At 34.5% G+C, this 17,044-nt stretch overlaps 1 protein-coding gene and 1 long non-coding RNA gene across 4 annotated transcripts in view; both read left to right on the top strand.

The window, feature by feature from the left end:
- Positions 1-17,044, top strand: part of TENM4 (teneurin transmembrane protein 4) — a 3,040,222-nt gene that overhangs the window by 905,056 nt on the left and 2,118,122 nt on the right. The gene's annotated exons all lie outside the window — the stretch shown is intronic.
- LOC134759420 (uncharacterized) lies at positions 3,788-16,076 on the top strand. Its single transcript, XR_010135519.1, has 3 exons — positions 3,788-4,783; positions 6,190-6,280; positions 15,454-16,076. It is a non-coding gene; the product is annotated as an uncharacterized LOC134759420 (long non-coding RNA).

Genomic DNA, 17,044 nt, shown 5'->3' with positions numbered 1-17,044 from the left:
AGAATGATATTTTCTGCGCTCATGGAAATAATATCTAGCATGTCTTCATTGTACACAACCTAGCCTGCTATAGGATCTCTTCAAAAAACATGGTTAATGACTACTATATAGAAAACAAAGCCACCTTTTAGTATTTACAACCAGGTAAAGGAGAAAGTAGCTCAGCTTTTGTCACTACCATCTCTAAATGCTCTCACACTGAGTTTGGACCATGCAGCCTGGCATTCTGAACATCTGTGTTTCACTTACCCACTTTCTTAGGTTAAGTGCACCTTTCCAGATGTGCTGAGGCCATCTCAGAGTACTGTGTGTTTATTTACATGGTCTAGCACAGGGCAGTATTCAAACAACTGCAATCACATGACTAAAAACACAGATGCATTGAACAGTTCATTTAAGTTGTTTCTTTCAAATAACTGACATTTAGAACTTTTACCTAATAGACAACAAAAAGCCTATTTCCCCTTACATGGATCTTCAATAAACATTACAAGTACCATTTATGGAGCACCCATTGCATAGAGAGAATCTTGTTTACATAGTATATGCATTATATTATTTAATTATCATAACTCCTAACGTTAGGTTTATTTATCTGAGAAATAAAAATAATGCATTTAAGTTATGCTGCCCATTTTTGGCAGAACTAGAACCCAAGCCAACTTCATCATGAAGATTCCCTTTGCTTTTTTTTTTTTTTTAATACATTGCTCTGTGCTCCCAACTGTGTACTTCTCAAAGTGCTTTTACAATAATTGGTCCTTATAATTTGCATGAAAATCTTTTACGGTTGATATTGTTCGTGTCATTTTGCCAAGATAAAAACAATACATTTGGGAAGTAACATTTATTTAATACCAATTGTTAAACATTTTACTTTTGTTTGGTTGTTGTTATATTTTTGTTCCAAGGTCATTTACTATATTTTCACACTCCTCACTTTCTTAGGTGTTATGGATACAAAAATTAGACAATGTTCCCTTTCCAAATTATTCAAATAAATATTATATTAAGTACATAAATTTTAAACATTCTTATTTCTATTTGTTTCAGAAAATATTTAAGCACTCTCTATCTATCTATCTATGTATCTGCTATATAATATCTCTGGAGTCATCCAAAAATGTATAATTCTTTCAAAGAATGAATGATTTTGCCCGCCAATTATTTTTTATATTATAGCTAGCAAAAATAAGAGATGTTATAGAAGGGGAAAAATAAACAAATATTAAAATCCGAGGCTCAGAAACGTATGGCTCAAACCTACCATTCTTATTGCATATTTCTTTAAACCAGGTAATAGCATCACTGAGTCCCGCCTTCTCTCTGGTCCTTTTCTCCATCTAGAAGAGATTATTCTCTAAGGCCTGAAAAATAGCAACTTAGAAGAGGATGTATAGATAGGCTGCTCCACATTGAGCTCCTGTCTGGCCACAGTCAGTCCACTGTGGACAGGCACTGTGCCTTTGCTTTTCTCTCCATAAGGGCCTCCTCTTCCTCTATCTTTTGACAGTGATTGACAGCTACAACAAGTTGTTGTGTCAAAGCGCCTGCAAGTCAATTATGAAAATGATGTGCACTTGCTTAAAGATGATTGTAAATTGCTTCTGGCTGATCAGAATAATGAGTTGCAGTGATGCTAATCAACATTGGGCATATATAGTACCTTGTTCCCACCATCAGGTTTGCAGCTGCAGCTAGTTCACCTAAATGAGAGTGTTTTCAAATTTCTCATGGGCTGAGGCAGGATGCTCACAATGAAGAAATCAAGAGAAGAGGTGAGGTTGGCCTCAAGAAAAAAAGGTAAAACAAAGCAACAATCATTTTGCACAGTCGTATAAGCCCTATTTCTACCAGTCCCTTATGACTCTGGTTTATGGAAGCAGGAAGGAAGCCAACATTAGCTAAAGCCAGATCCTTTACGTATACGTAATGATATATAATGGGTTTTATCATTGAATCTTCACGGAAGCTCTGTGAAGTCACTATTATTAATGAAACTGAAAATTTGTGCATCTATTCTATGAAACTGGCAGGTGTTACCAAGCCAATGGGTAAGTAAGGATTTAAATTTCACCTATTTAATTTCAAAGCTCAGTCTATCCTACCAGTATTACCAAAAAATACTGTCTATAGAACATCTGATTTAAACAATCCCCATGTACTTGTTTAAAGTCCAGCTTCCTTGGCCCCACCCCACACATACTGGGTCAGAATCTCTGCCGGATGCATGTCACAAGTTCCAGGAATATACAATTCCAACAAGTAAGTCCAGGTAGTATTCATATACACTAAAGCTTGATAATAATTTTACCTCACCTTAAGTATTCTTGTTCTCTCTCAAAATCTCAAAGTTCTGTAAGACTCACCACAGCTAAGCATTTCAATTCATCACAAAGACTTACTAATTTGGCTTTATTCACTATATCTGAGAGGGTTTTTTCTTTAGAAATTGGAGAAATACCATTTTAATTTATTACTGCATAACCTGCAACTTTCCTATTCTGTCCTTTCTCTTCCAAATTGCTTTGTATATCATACTGGGTCCTTTTACACAGTTTAAACGAGGCTTGGAACAAAATAAGGTGAAATGACCTAAGCAACATCATCATACATTGCAATATGCTTGGTTCAGAAAGTTATAGGTGGAAGAACACAGGACTAGAGGTTAAAAAAATAAATTTTAACACTGGGCTTCTCACTGTTTCTGTAACCTGTTGTCAATCCCTCTGGTTCATCTTTTTCTAATAATAATAAAAACCATAATTTATCAAGCTTACAAAATTGACTTTCTTTTCTACTTCAAATGAGGCATTGGCTTGCAAAAGCCAGTTCAGAAATTGTTTGGCAGTTCCTTCAAATATTAAACATATATCCACTCAAAAACTTGTACACGTTATTCATTATATCAAAAAATGGAAACAAATGTACATGAACTGATGAATGGAAAAGTAGTGTGGTGTATCTATACAATAGGATATTATTTGATAGCAAAAAAAATGTAGTATGGATACATGATAAAACATGGATAAACATTTTGCTTAGTGAAAGAAGCCAGTTCTAAAAGATCACAAATTGTGTATTTCCATTTATATGAAATATTCAGAATATGCAAAGCCATAGAGAATTAAAGTAGGTTAGTGGTTGTCTAGTTGGGAGAGGGATGACAGAGTAACTGCTAATGGGTAGAGGGTTTCTTTTTGAGGTGATAAAAATCTAAAATGGACTCTAAAATCGTGGTGGCTGCACAACTCTACAAATATACTAAAACTAATTGTACATTTTAAAGAGATGAATGGTATTTCTCCCTATGTTAACTATATGTCAATAAAGCTATTTTAAAAAGTAAGGTATTAGAAAATAATACATTAGGCCAGGCGCAGTGGCTCATGTCTGTAATCACAGCACTTTGGGAGGCCAAGGCAGGTGAGTCACAAGGTCAGGAGTTCAAGACCAGCCTGACCAACATGATGAAACCATGTCTCTACTAAAAATACAAAAATTATCCTGGTGTGGTGGCACGTGCCTGTAACCCCAGCTACTCAGGAGGCTGAGGCAGAAGAATCACTTGAACCGGGGAGGTGGAGGTTGCAGTGAGCCGAGATCGCACCACTGTATTCCAGCTTGGGTGACACAGCAAGGCTCCATCCCCCTAAAAATAAATAAATAAGAAAACAATAGATTATACAGGAATTGTGCCATGTTGTTTTTACTTGAAGCAGTTGTTCACAGCATCAGTAAGCTCTTTTATTATTTTTAGAACAGAAACTTATTAGAAGAGGAGCAATTTACAGTTGTTCTGAGTGTTAACTAAGAAGTCTGGAAATTAGAAAATATTCTAATAAAAATATCAGGGTCATTATATACGGTTTTGGAATCTAGGCCAATCGTATCAGTGTGATGTAAATCAGTTCTTGAATGTCATGATAAAGGAAACTGAAGAAGGTCAATCTAGAATGATACTTGCTGGATGGATTGAAAAAGTGAAGCTTTAGCAGCAAGTAGAAAAACTGAAGCATCATGTGCAGTAACTCATCCATTGAGTGAAAAGGTTCTTCCCGTGTCCCTACTCTCAGAAATGCATTATGAAATTGGGAAGAAACAAGACATTACACAAGTACATGGCTTCACTACCAAGGGGAAGGGCAAAATACCATCTTTGATTTAATTCCAAGCTTCAGTCTCTAATTCTATGGCAAAGATAGCTCCTGAATTCTTTGTTCCTCTGCCAAGCTCAACAGGGATAAGTAGCCTTGCTCTGGGAATAGGAGTTTGATGATTGGGTTGCATGAACCCTGGAAGCCTGGAATATTTATCTGTTTCTATTTGCACATTCTTCTGTCCCTCCTTACTGCAGCACTCCCCAAACCTACATGGAAGAGCTAAAATCAATTCTGGTAAATCTCATCAACTTCTAGAACACTGTGGTAGATTTCCTTCAGTTTAATATCTAGCATTAACTGGAAGAAACATTTTCTTACTCAGTCACTACATTTGTCAAGAAATAATGCTATGGTTGAATGCTGCACGAAATGATAGACATTAACAGTAGCACAATACTAGACATTTCTTTTTTGCTATTCCACTTAATGCCTGATGTAACCTCATGAGGTAGATGTTGTACTCCTGACTTTAGAGATAAGAAAACTGAACTTTTGGGAGGTTGAATAACTTACTTACAGTCAGATAGTCAAGAAATGGAGATGGCAAGGGTTCAGGTTTAGGTTTGTCTGATTGCAAATACTATATCCCTTCTGTTGCTTCACTCTGTTTGGCTTTAAAGGTAAGCTTTATAAATAAGCCCATAACAACCTTAAACTTTGAGAAAGAGTCTTAGCAAATTATGGTTCAGATAGCAAGAAGGGCATGAATAAAGGTTTTGACATTGAAAAGAATGCTAACATTGACTAAACACTAATTAGGTGCCAGGTGATTTCACAACAATAACAATTGTGAATGTTAATTTTTGTTTAGGCTACAGATGGGGAAAATGAGGCACAAGATAGCAAATTAACTTGGTAGCGTTTGCTTCTTTGCTTAATGGTATTCTGCCTGTCCCTAGAATCTATGTTCATTCTAATATTCATGCTGCATGTGTAGAAAAAGAATGAAAAGACTTGAGTTGGAAAAGAAAGAATTGCAAATCTAAGTAAAGCCACAACTGTTGATAGGGTACATATTGCTAACAGTATCAAAGGCCAATGTGAAGACCTGTAATTTTAATTTGTAAATACCTTTTCAAGAAATAAAGGGGTTTGATCTGCCAGAGTAGTTAATGTATTTGAGAGTGTAAAATTTATGTTCGATTCACCACCTCCAGGAATTCTACAAATTTTGTGATTCCGTGCTCCTTATTCTACACATTTCTTTGTAGCAGATACTGACGTGTTCAAGAGCCGAATTAAAAGCCACATACCATTCAGAACTATGTACCATAGTACCATAGGAGATAAGATTCTCATTCAACCTGAAGGGTAGTGTGTTTCTGGGAGACCTTCTGGTGCAGACCATGTCTTAGCTGTAACTTCAAGATCCAGTCAAAATTAGTAAGGTCCAAGACAGGGGATGGAGAGAAGATGATAAGGAAGGGGAGGAGTGTAAGGAAATAAGATTATTGTTTAGTTACAACTTTACTCATCTATCAATAGGAGCTTTCTGGTCAAAAAAGGGTGGCACCACTTCCATTAAGATAGGCTTTAGAAGGTGGAGTAATTAAGCAAGTCTTATATTCAGGTAAAAAAGTAGACAATGGGAAGTCAAAGAGACTTATAATTATTGATTCAAGAGAAAAAAGTATGGCAATATTTTCCCACGTGGGTGATGTATAAGGTAATTTACAGAGAATACATGAGTTTCCATGCTCAAATAAATTAGGAAAATTTATAGCTAATTAAAATTAAACTGGTTTCTTGACTGTATGCCTTTTTAGAACTTTTATTGCCCTAATATGCATTTTAAATCTCTAAGGGAAAAACATAATATGCAGTGTTTATTAAATTTATTTGATCTCAGATCACTTTTTTTTTGTAGAGCAACCTAAGGAATTAATGTTCAAAGAGACAGAAATTTGGGAATCACTGGTTAAAAGAAAGGTCTTTGATATCTAACAATATTGGGCTAAATCCCAACCTATTAGGCATAACTGTAAAACCATGGGACAGTTACTCATACCTTTACCTGATTCCCCAGCTGTTAAATGAGAATGACCATAACACCCCAGAGAACTTCTGTGAGGATTAAATGGATATGCAAAAGCTCTCAACATAATACCTGGCTCAAGGTAAGCACTCAATACATGGTTGCTGCTAGTATTATTGTTAACATATTTCAAAAAAGAAACAGAAGCTTATTGTTATATTGAGTGAAGTGACATTAAGAAGAGGGGTATGAATCTTATAAGTATTCATTTTGCACAGATGCTATACATTATTTTAATGCTAGCAAATTTGAGGTAGAGGAGTGAAGGAAATTGTGTTGAGATTCAGAAGGAAAAAAAAACAAAAAACCAAAACGGTCTCCCAGTAAGAGGCCAGCCAGTAGCTGCTTTCTTACCAGAAGTGCTGAGGTGGTTAAATAGTGTCCCTATTACTGCAGAACTTAGTGCAGTTGGTGAAAAGACATTTAGATAATTAAGATGTTATGTTTTAATCAAGAACAGGGTGAGTGCCAGAATCCACAACTTTAAGATGTCATTTCCAAAGGCTGACCAATAACAGCTTATAGAAAGTGTGGCAGGAATTGCTGGTTTTCTCCTTACCAACACCCTTTCCTCTAACCCACTTCTCCTTCTTTTCCTCACTTGGATTGGATGGCATTGAAGACAGGGCTTTATGCCAGGGAATAACTCTTGGATGCATTAATTATACTTTATCTTCTTGAAAAAAAAAGATGGATAGAGTTTGATGCAGCAAAGATAAAAAATGATGGTTCTATATAGACTATGAACATTTCTTTATGATTTCTGGATTCATTGCTTCTATAGTATTAAACAAATGAAATCAGTATTCTACCTTTAATGTGTGTTGATTACTAATTTGAAAATTAAAATATTCTAACCTGAATAGTCTTCGATCCAGGAAATCTATTATCTGTTTAAAATTATTATTTACTGGTTCTCTAGTTTCATTGCATTAACTCTCTGACTTGTTCTCTATTTTTTTTCCTACCTCCATATTTTCAACTGTAAGTCACTGGATTAGTAGGCAATCTTTCAAGGACATACTATGTACATTTCCAATCCTATTAGTGTTCATATGATAATGCTGCAGTGTGTACAAGAGCTCTTTCAAACCAGAGGACACACATATTTTTGAGTGTTCGAATCTGTTCCAGGAGCTACCCCAAGAATGCTGCATTTATATATCAACCATTATCAATATAATTTCCTTTTAGATTACTGCTTATTTATTTTAATTTTTTATGCTTGTTACCGTAGTTTCCTTTTTATTATAATAAAGATCACCTCACCTTGGAAAGTTTCTTAGGACAGCCACTCTATGGGCTCAAATCCATTAGTGCTGTCTGTTTGTTAACTTGGAAATGGACCAAGTTCTTGGCCATAGTTTGAGCATTAAAAGTGCATCATCTTTGATGAGGAAGATAAAAGTAGTCATTGCTGTGGCTTTATAAAGTTGTTAGACTAGAATATCAAACTGTTTCACAGCTATTCTACTACAATCACAGACTAAAAATATCTTCTTTCCTTGTTCTAAATGTTTTGATAGGCAGTGATGTTTTCACTAATCCACTCTTGTATGATGGCTTTACTTTTACTTGTGTCAGTCTTGGAAACAGAAAAGGAGAATCAGCACATTTCTGTATATATCATATGCCTGTCAACTTTTACACTATGCTTCCTTTACAGACATACAGTTTAAGAATTTTAGAATTCATCTACTTCTGTCCCTTAATTTTTTCCTACTCATCACCAAAATAAAATTCAAAACCTTTAGTTTGAAATTTCAGTTTATTCACACTGTAGCCCTTCTTCTGCCCTCCATCTCCTCATATTCCATGCTACAGACAAATGGAATACCCCCTGTTTTCAATACACACCATTTAGTAACAGCATGCCTTGACAACTCTGTTATTTTGGTCTGAAATACCTTCTACTCCCTTCTTTTGTCTGACTAAAATCCTACTGAGCTTTCTTACTCGAGCTCATATAATAGACTTACCCAAATGAGCTCAGTTGTTCCATCTTCTATTTCTTTTCGTGTGTGTGTGTGTTTACATACCTGACTCTTCAACTGGACTGTATTTTATTTGAAAATAAAGATCAAATCTTGTCAATTCTTCATGATCTGTCTCTAGTTCTAGGATGGAAATAAAACTTCCAAATTTAAATCTCGGTTCCAACACTTACAACACGTATTCTATGTGCTTTTGGAAAGGATCACCGAAACTTCTCCTACTCTGTAAAACTGAGGTAATATCTAAATTGCCAAGGAACCCTTTCAAAAACCAGACTTTCCAGTTCTCTTAGATTAAAAAAGACTTATTATTCCCTTATGTGTAGAGATCAACTGTCATCAATTCTACGATCTTCTCTTGTTATAAACCCCAGCTTTGTAAATGCTGTCCTCCTGGTTCAGAGCCTTAAAGAACTACATAATAACTGTGTTAAGGCTCTATAATAAATAAACTGATTATCAAGTGGATTGGCTAAGTGTGAACTGTCTATTAGAGATTAATACTTATTAGCAAAACTACTAGTAAAACAAAGACATTTTAGAGTAATTCATAATTTACTGAAGATATCACTTTGTATCATTATCTAGATTGTTTTTACCATCATACACTAAGATGTTCCAATGGATTTAACTTATTTGGATTGATTGTTTTCAAGAGAGACAGTACTGTATACTAGATAAAATCATGGGTGCTGAAATTAGGCCTAGGTGCAAACTCTTGCTTAGCCACGTTGTGGCTTCATGACTTTAGATAAGTTACTAAAACTCGTGAAACTTCAGTTTTTTTCATTTGTAAAATAATAATCCTTATGATTTCTATTTTATAGTATGTTGTGAGGATTATAAAGAACATATAATTATAGAATTCAGAGTAAGTCGATCACTCAACCCACTGTTAGATTTCCTGTAACAAATTTCCTTCTCAAGCTCTACATTCATCAACTGAAGTTTACGTTGCACCAAACCGAAGATACATATGTGTGTGTATATATATATATTTTTTTTATATAAAACTTTATCTTTTGTTTTGTTTTGTTTTTTCTTTCTCTTTGAAGGACTCTGTTACACAGAAGGCAAAAGCATAAGATTAGATTTAGCCCATCCCTTTCCAGACCATAACTCAAGAGTTGCCAAGATCTGCCAGTTCTCCTTTGGCCAGCTCTGCTCCTGCCCAGTAAATCCAGCCTCTTTGAACAGTACCATATCAGGGCCACCTGTCATAACTCACTTCAATCATTCTCATACCAACAGCCTGACACTCTGCATTCTACTCCCTCCCTTTCAAATCGGCTTACATCCTACCATCAGTTATATTCTGTCTCACAAACACATTTCTTCCTTTTTTTTTGCCTTTTATGTTTTTACTCATTTTGTCCCTGGAGATTTCAATTTTGTCCTCCCATCCTCCATGCTGCTTATCAAAAATATTAATTCTCCTGTTTTAAGTTTTAACCTTTATTGAGTGTTTGCTTACTTTGTGTCAGCAGGTGTGCTAGGTGCTTTGACAAATGCTATCTAGCATATCTGCTTCTCACAACCACTGAAAACTCTCATTAGGTGAAAATATTATTATCCCTTTTTGACAGTGAAGAAATCAAGGCTGCAAGAGGTTAAGCACTTTGCTAACAGTCATAATAGCTGTAAAGCTAGGATGAGTCCAGGACACTCTAATTCAATAGTGCTGTCTCTCAAGCTCTAAGAGAAACTGCTGTATTGCTCAGGATTCTCTAGAGAAACAAAACCAATATGAGATACACACACACACACACACACACAGAGAGAGAGAGAGAGAGAGAGGAGAGAGAGAAATAGTTATTTTTGGAACTATAACAATTGGCTCATGTGATTACAGAGGCTGAGAAGTCTCATGATCTGACATCTTTAAACTGGAGAACCAGGAAAGCTAGTAGGGTAATTTAGTCCTAGTTCAAAGGCCCAAGAACCAGGAAGAACAATGTTCCAGGATAGGAGAAGATGGATGTCCCCACTGAAACAGAAAGGAAATTTGCTCTTCCTCTGCCTTTCTGTTCTATTTAGACCCTCAAAGGATTGGATGCTGCCCAACCTCATTGGTGAAGATCTTCCTTACTTGTTTACCAATTCAAATTTTAATCTCTTCCACAAACACCCTCATAGACACACCCAGAAATAATGTTTTACCAGCTATCTGGAAATTCTTTAGTCCAGTAAAGTTGACATTTAAAATTAACTATTAATACTCCCTTGCCTTGAGTGACTTTCTCAAATTTTCCTTTTCCTGAACTTCTCTGGCAACTTTTCTTTTTTTCTCTATGTCTGTAACCAATTTATATATATTTTACAGGACTTGTCATATCTTGTTTTGTAGTGCAGCTTTTGCATGTATAGCTAATCTTTTTTACTGTTTTTAATTTGATGAGAACTTACACCATTTCCTTTTCAACTTTTATTTCTTGTGGTGTCTTGCACAATCTTATATAAAGCAGGTATTCAGTAAATGTAGAATTGAACTAAAATGAATTACATTGATTGCATTGATCCAGTGTTCACAGTTATTTAAAAGCAGAACCTGGAGTTGAACTCAGGTTTCTCCTGAAACACATTGTCCTTAAAACCTCATACTGTGCAGAGAAAACAGATGTGGATTTTGAATGTACCTCTGCCACTTAGCAGGACTGTGTCTTTGGGTGAGCCACTTCACCTTTCCTGATACATAAAATGGGAAAATAATACCTATATTGCAGGCGTGCTGTGGGAATTAAAATAGAAAGCATATGTAAAGCATTTAGCATATACTTGACCCCTCCTGGCAAACAATAAATGGTAGTTGCGTTCGGTCTCGCCTTTGTATTACATAACGATATAAGAAGTAGAAACCACAGCCTTGTTTCCAGTGATTTTTTTTTTTTGAGACATTGAAATGAGAATGAGAAACTCCGAGTGAACAAACAGAATTGCTTGTAACTAGAGTGACTGTCAAGTCTTCTGTGAAGCATCAGCGACCTTAGAAAGCTCTCCAGGTATATTGGAAGAACAGTGAGGCAGTTATAAATTACAACTAAGACTGATAATCCCCACTTTAGTTTCATTCCAATTAAGCTTTAAGTAGTGGTTGACAGAAAATGGTTGGGAAAATTAAATAAATAAATAAATGATAATTTAAAAAAAAAAGCTTGATCCAGAACAGAACATTAGTGTGAACCCAAGAGCACTGGGATTTAGATATGTGAGGCTGCCTGTGAAGTGGCCATCTTATGAAGAGTGACCCAGAGCAACCCTAACCATGAAAGACAAAGTGGCAACTAAAACAGGAGATAATATTCAGAGAAGGACATTCACAGAAGAGCCATGCCACTCTGTGTCTTACCCTGGCACATGAGGTACTTTGGTCTTCTCTATGAAGTAGGTATTCTGGTCTTCTGCCCCCTAAATTTTATAAGAAAGGAAATAGAGCTTTATTTTATTAGTACAGATCATCTAATCTCTGCTAATGGGATATCCATAAAGATGGCTTCAGGTAGGGACTATAAGTCTACATTTTAAACAAATGAACAGTGCACTATGGAACAGAATAATATATCAGATGTAACTTAGAAATCTACTAAAGATATATTTATTCAACAGAAATTTGTTGTATTAAAGTATCAGAGGAACAGACTCTGACTTATCAGAGGAACAGAGGTCATAGCTATTGAATATATGCCATGTATCAAGAATAATGTAAATTTAGATATAGTATTAAAAAAGATATACTATGTTCTATAATATCTCTTGGTATGTAGGAAACAAAAATGAACAATTACAAATCAGCTTGAGAAGTGAGAAGTGAGAAGTCCTATGCTACAGAAAATTACTAAAATACCATTTTTTTTACATTATCTTAGGTACTATAGTAAAATTTCTGTTTTAACCCATTTAATTTTTCTCAAAACTTTATTGGGTAGGCACTATTGTTTCCCCTAGTTTAAGATAAGAAATTCAAACAGAGAAGGGAATCAGATTTTGTATAAGCAACAAGATGTCAGAGGTGAAGTTTGAGCCTGGCTTCAAAGTCTGTACTTTTAAATTCTGTATATACCATACCCTTAAGATGCTTTTGGAAATAGCGTTGCAAGAGAAAATACAGTATATCAAACTAAATTAAATGCAGATAAACAGTGAATAATTTTTAGCTTATGTATGTTCCGTGTAATAGGTGGTATATGTTTATATTGAAAAATATGTGATGTTTTGCTGAAACTTAAATTTGATTGCATAGTCTGTAGTTTTATTGGCTGAATCTAGCAACCCTACTTGAATTAAAAAGGAGTCTTGCCATGGCATAGGAGGGATCAAAGATAGAGATAAAATGTTTAAGCCACTTTATTTGATTTAAGAGTCATATTTTTTTTCTGGTTTTATTCCTTGGTTGCATTTTAAATTTATGTGGTAAAGATCATGTTGCACCATGTATTGTTGTCTGCCCGATTTCATTATTATTATATCAAAAGCATATTCTTATGCCAAGAAAATTGTGTAAAGAAGAAAGATAATAGAACGAAGATAATAGAGCATGTCTCATTGGTTACTCTAAATTAAATGATGTAATGTACCTAAAGTCTGGCTCTAATGTTTGGCATCTAGCAAGTCCCCAGTAAAAGCTGATATTGGATATAGCAGAGTTGTTATGTTGGTCATGAATATTAATGTTTTTGCTACTGCTGCTACTTCTATAGTTATTACTGAAATAGTAAAGTGATAGTGTTGATTTTCACAATAGAATCCTAATATAGCCAGGGCTGAGAAAATGATGATCATTTTCATGATGAAAAACTTATCAGAAGAACAGAGGTCACAGCTGTGACTCAGCTCTTCTTCATCCTAATCCAACTCTTAGTCTACTTATTATCATAGATTTAGCATATATGGATATAATGGTTAATTTTATGTGTCAACTTGACTGGGCTATCTCTGGGCTATATCTGGATGCCAGATATCTGGTTAAACATTATTTCTGGGTGTGTCTGTGAAAGTGTTTCTGGAAGAGGTTAGCATTTCAATTGATAGACTGAGTAAAGCCAATGGCCCTCCTTAATGTGGGTGGGTGTTATCCAATCCCTTGAATACCTGCATAGAACAAAATTGTGGAAGGTTGAATTAACTCTCTTGAGTGCTTGAGCTGTGACATCAATCTGAAGCTATCTATAGTGGTCTTGTTCTCAGGCCCTCAGACAGACTGAAATCTATACCACTAGCTCTCTAACTCTTAGGGCTTTTAATTACACTGTTGGCTTTCCTGCTTCTCCAGCCTGCAGACTGTAGAACTTCTCAGCCTCCATAATCTCATGAACCTGTATCTTACATTAAATCAATCAATCAATCAATCAATCTATCTATCTATCTATCTATCTATCTAGAAACAAGTAAAAAGTCAAATGAACAAAACCCAAACTATCTATACATAAATTACACTGGATTTAATATGCATTACTCCTATACTGACAGATTGTTTACTAGTAAAAAACTGGTCAAAGTATAATAAGCCTATTAAATTCAGCTGATCCTGAAATAATACATTGTCTCACAAAAATTCGAAGAGAATGGGCGATAGATATTAAAGTAATCCTGGGAAACATTTTATTAAAATTAGAATGTTTAAGTGAAAATTCAGTCATGCAGAGAATATATTTGAACATCTTTCTGTATTAAAAACTTCATTACAGATGGGACCTGTACACAGAAACATCAGTTTGGTTTATTATCCTTAAGGAGTTTATAATTGGAGGAATGGAGAAACATATAAAAGAAATAATCATGTCACCTGAATGACCTCAAACGCTGCAGCTTTCCAAGTACTCTTTCCTTAACTATCCCTATAGTAGTCCCAGTACTCTTAGGTAGTCTAGTTCATCCTTCACATACTTTCTAAGGATCCTGAGACATTTGTACATTTTCTGTTCTAGAAACTCAAAATCCCAATAATACTAAAATATATGCAGCTCCCTGGCAAAAAATGGCATGCCTCAGAGCCTTTGCTTATACTGTTTTGTCTGTCTAGAATGCTCTGCCTACTCCACTACTTGGCTAATTTTGTCAATAGTCTTATTAAAGCCATTTCCTTTTCTTAGCCCATTCAGTCATTGCTGTCATGATTGATTTTTAGTTATTATTTATCAGATAATATACGTAAAAAGTAGCATGAAACGGGGTGGGGGGAGGATATAGGCTTAAGTGTTTACTCATCAGTGTGCCTATCCAGATGATGTTAATTACTATGTAGTTTCCCTAAGCCTAAATTTTCTTATCAGTAATTTAAAAAGATATAATAATAATTCTATAGAATATTAATATATTATTAATATAGTAATAATTCTATAGAATATTAATATATTAATAATTCTATAGAATATTAATATAGTAATAATTCTATAGAATATTAATATAGTAATAATTCTATAGAATTAATATATTATTAATATATTAATATTCTATAGAATTAATATATTATTAATATATTAATATTCTATAGAATTAATATATTATTTATATATTCTATAGAATTAATATATTATTTATGTATTCTATAGAATTCATATATTATTAAGATATATTCTATAGAATTAATATATTATTACTATATTAATATTCCATAGCATTAGTATATTATAGAATTAATATATTATTAAGATATATTCTATAGAATTAATATATTATTACTATATTAATATTCCATAGCATTAATATGTTATTAATATCCCATAGAATTAACATATTAATATATTTATTCTATAGCATTAATATATTAATATTCTATAGAATTAATGTATTATTAATATATTAATATTCTATAGAATTAATATATTATTAATACATTAATTCTATAGAATTAATGTATTAATAATATGTTAATTCTATATAATTATTATGAAATCAAATTAGAAATCCTGAAATGCTCCCATGAGGTGTATAGTGCAGATTGATTCAATAAACAACAAGTATTATCATTTATTTTATTAATGAAGTCTAATGAGGAAGCTGATTTAAATTTATAAAATTTTGAATAGGCTGAATTTTAAGCAAAATAATTTTGTAACATTCATATAAGGCATAGAAATTCTTCTGAAATTGGCCAACAATCTAATGGTAGCTCTTCCTACAGAATAAACAAAACTCTCTTGTTCTAGTAATTTATTGCTCTGAAGCAAATCATCTCAAAACTTACTTGCTTTAGACAATACCAGTCATTTATCTGCTCACAAATAAGGTAGAGTTTGGCTGAGACAGCCCTTCTTGGATCCACCAGACATCTGGGGAGGCATTCAACTGGGACTTTCAGGATTCACTTTCAATGTGGCTCACCCACATGGCCAGGAGTGCAGAGCAGGACCAGCTGTTTCTCTACACATGGGTTTCTTCAAGGACTTCTTGGGCTTCTTCATAGCATGCCAGCTGGATTTCGTGAGTAAGCATCTTAAGAGACAAAAAATGGAGGCTGCCAGTTTAATAAAGCCTGTGCCAGCAACTGGTACAGCATCACTTCCTCCATACTCTTTCAGTCAAGCAGTCACAGGGCCCAGATTCAAGGAGAAAAACATAAACCCTACCTTTTGATAGAAACAATTTTCACTTGAAAACTTTGTGGGTATGTTTTAAAAGTATTACATCTCCCAAACCTCCTGGCAGTCAATGCCAGAGCCAGGATTTAACTGCAGATTTATTTGATGACAAAGCCCATTTTACAAAGACTAAAACAGACCTGAGGAGAAATAGAGCAGGTTTAAGTAATTTCCCATGGGGAAATCAAAACTCTGAATCCAAAGTCCTTAAATTAGCTATGGTTCACAAGATGAAATGGACTGGTGCATGGCAGTGCATTTTTAAATTGTGATGCTTTCTATAAATAAACTGTTTGTAAATAAAAGTAAATTCTGATGTAGACTTATGGTTTTAGCCGTATGGGCTAGACTACTATTATGAGCTAGAGAGGTAGTTCCAGTGTCCTTTGTGGCTAGATTGGTCAGGTGACTGAATTGTAGCTAATAAATTATGATCAGAAATGATATATACAACTTATAGCCATGAACATAAAACACTTCCACATGTTCCTCTATGGGTTTTTCTCCTTTCAACTTGGGAAAGGAGATGATCTCAAGGGCAACCTCGGGAACTACGAACTGAGGATGCCAGAGCTGTCATAGTCTTGAGGGATAATCAAATGGTAAAAATAATAACTTATGAGTGGCTAAATGATATTCAGGTTAAATCAATTCAGAACCATCTTTTTTTTTGCAAACAATCACTCTTTTGCATATGTACATGTTACTTGGATTTAGACTTCTTTGGGTTGTACTCTTTCTACAATTATAGCACATGGCTTCTCAGTTAAAATGGATTTTTCAGTGCTAGGTCATTGATATGGTTTGGCTGTGTCTCCACCCAAATCTCAACTTGAATTGTAATAATTCCCACATCTCAAGGGTGAAGCCAAGTGGAGATAATTGAATCATGGGTGCAGTTTTGCCCGTGCTGTACTCATAGTAGTGAATAAGTCTCACAAGATCTAATGTTTTTATAAATGTGAGTTTCTCTGCACAAGCACTCTTGCCTGCTGCCATGTAAGATGTTCCTTTGCTCTTCCTTTATCTTTCGCCATGATTGTAAGGCTTCCCCAGCCATATGGAACTGTGAGTCCATTAAACCTCTTTCCTTTTAAATTACCAGTCCCAGGTATGTCTCTATTAGCAGCATGAGAACAGCCTAATACAGTTCATGTATGGATGGAGGGTAATAGACAGTTATCTAAGGTTGGTCTCTTAAAGATATTAGGCTAGTGTGTGAGGCAACTTATAAAAAGAATAATTTTCAATAAGGTTTGTAAAACTGGACAAAGAAAA

This window comes from Pongo abelii, chromosome 9 (genome assembly GCF_028885655.2).
Source record: "Pongo abelii isolate AG06213 chromosome 9, NHGRI_mPonAbe1-v2.0_pri, whole genome shotgun sequence".
Lineage (NCBI taxonomy): Eukaryota > Metazoa > Chordata > Mammalia > Primates > Hominidae > Pongo > Pongo abelii.
The sequence above is the reverse complement of the archived record's forward strand: the minus strand, read 5'-3'. Positions and strand labels throughout refer to the sequence as shown.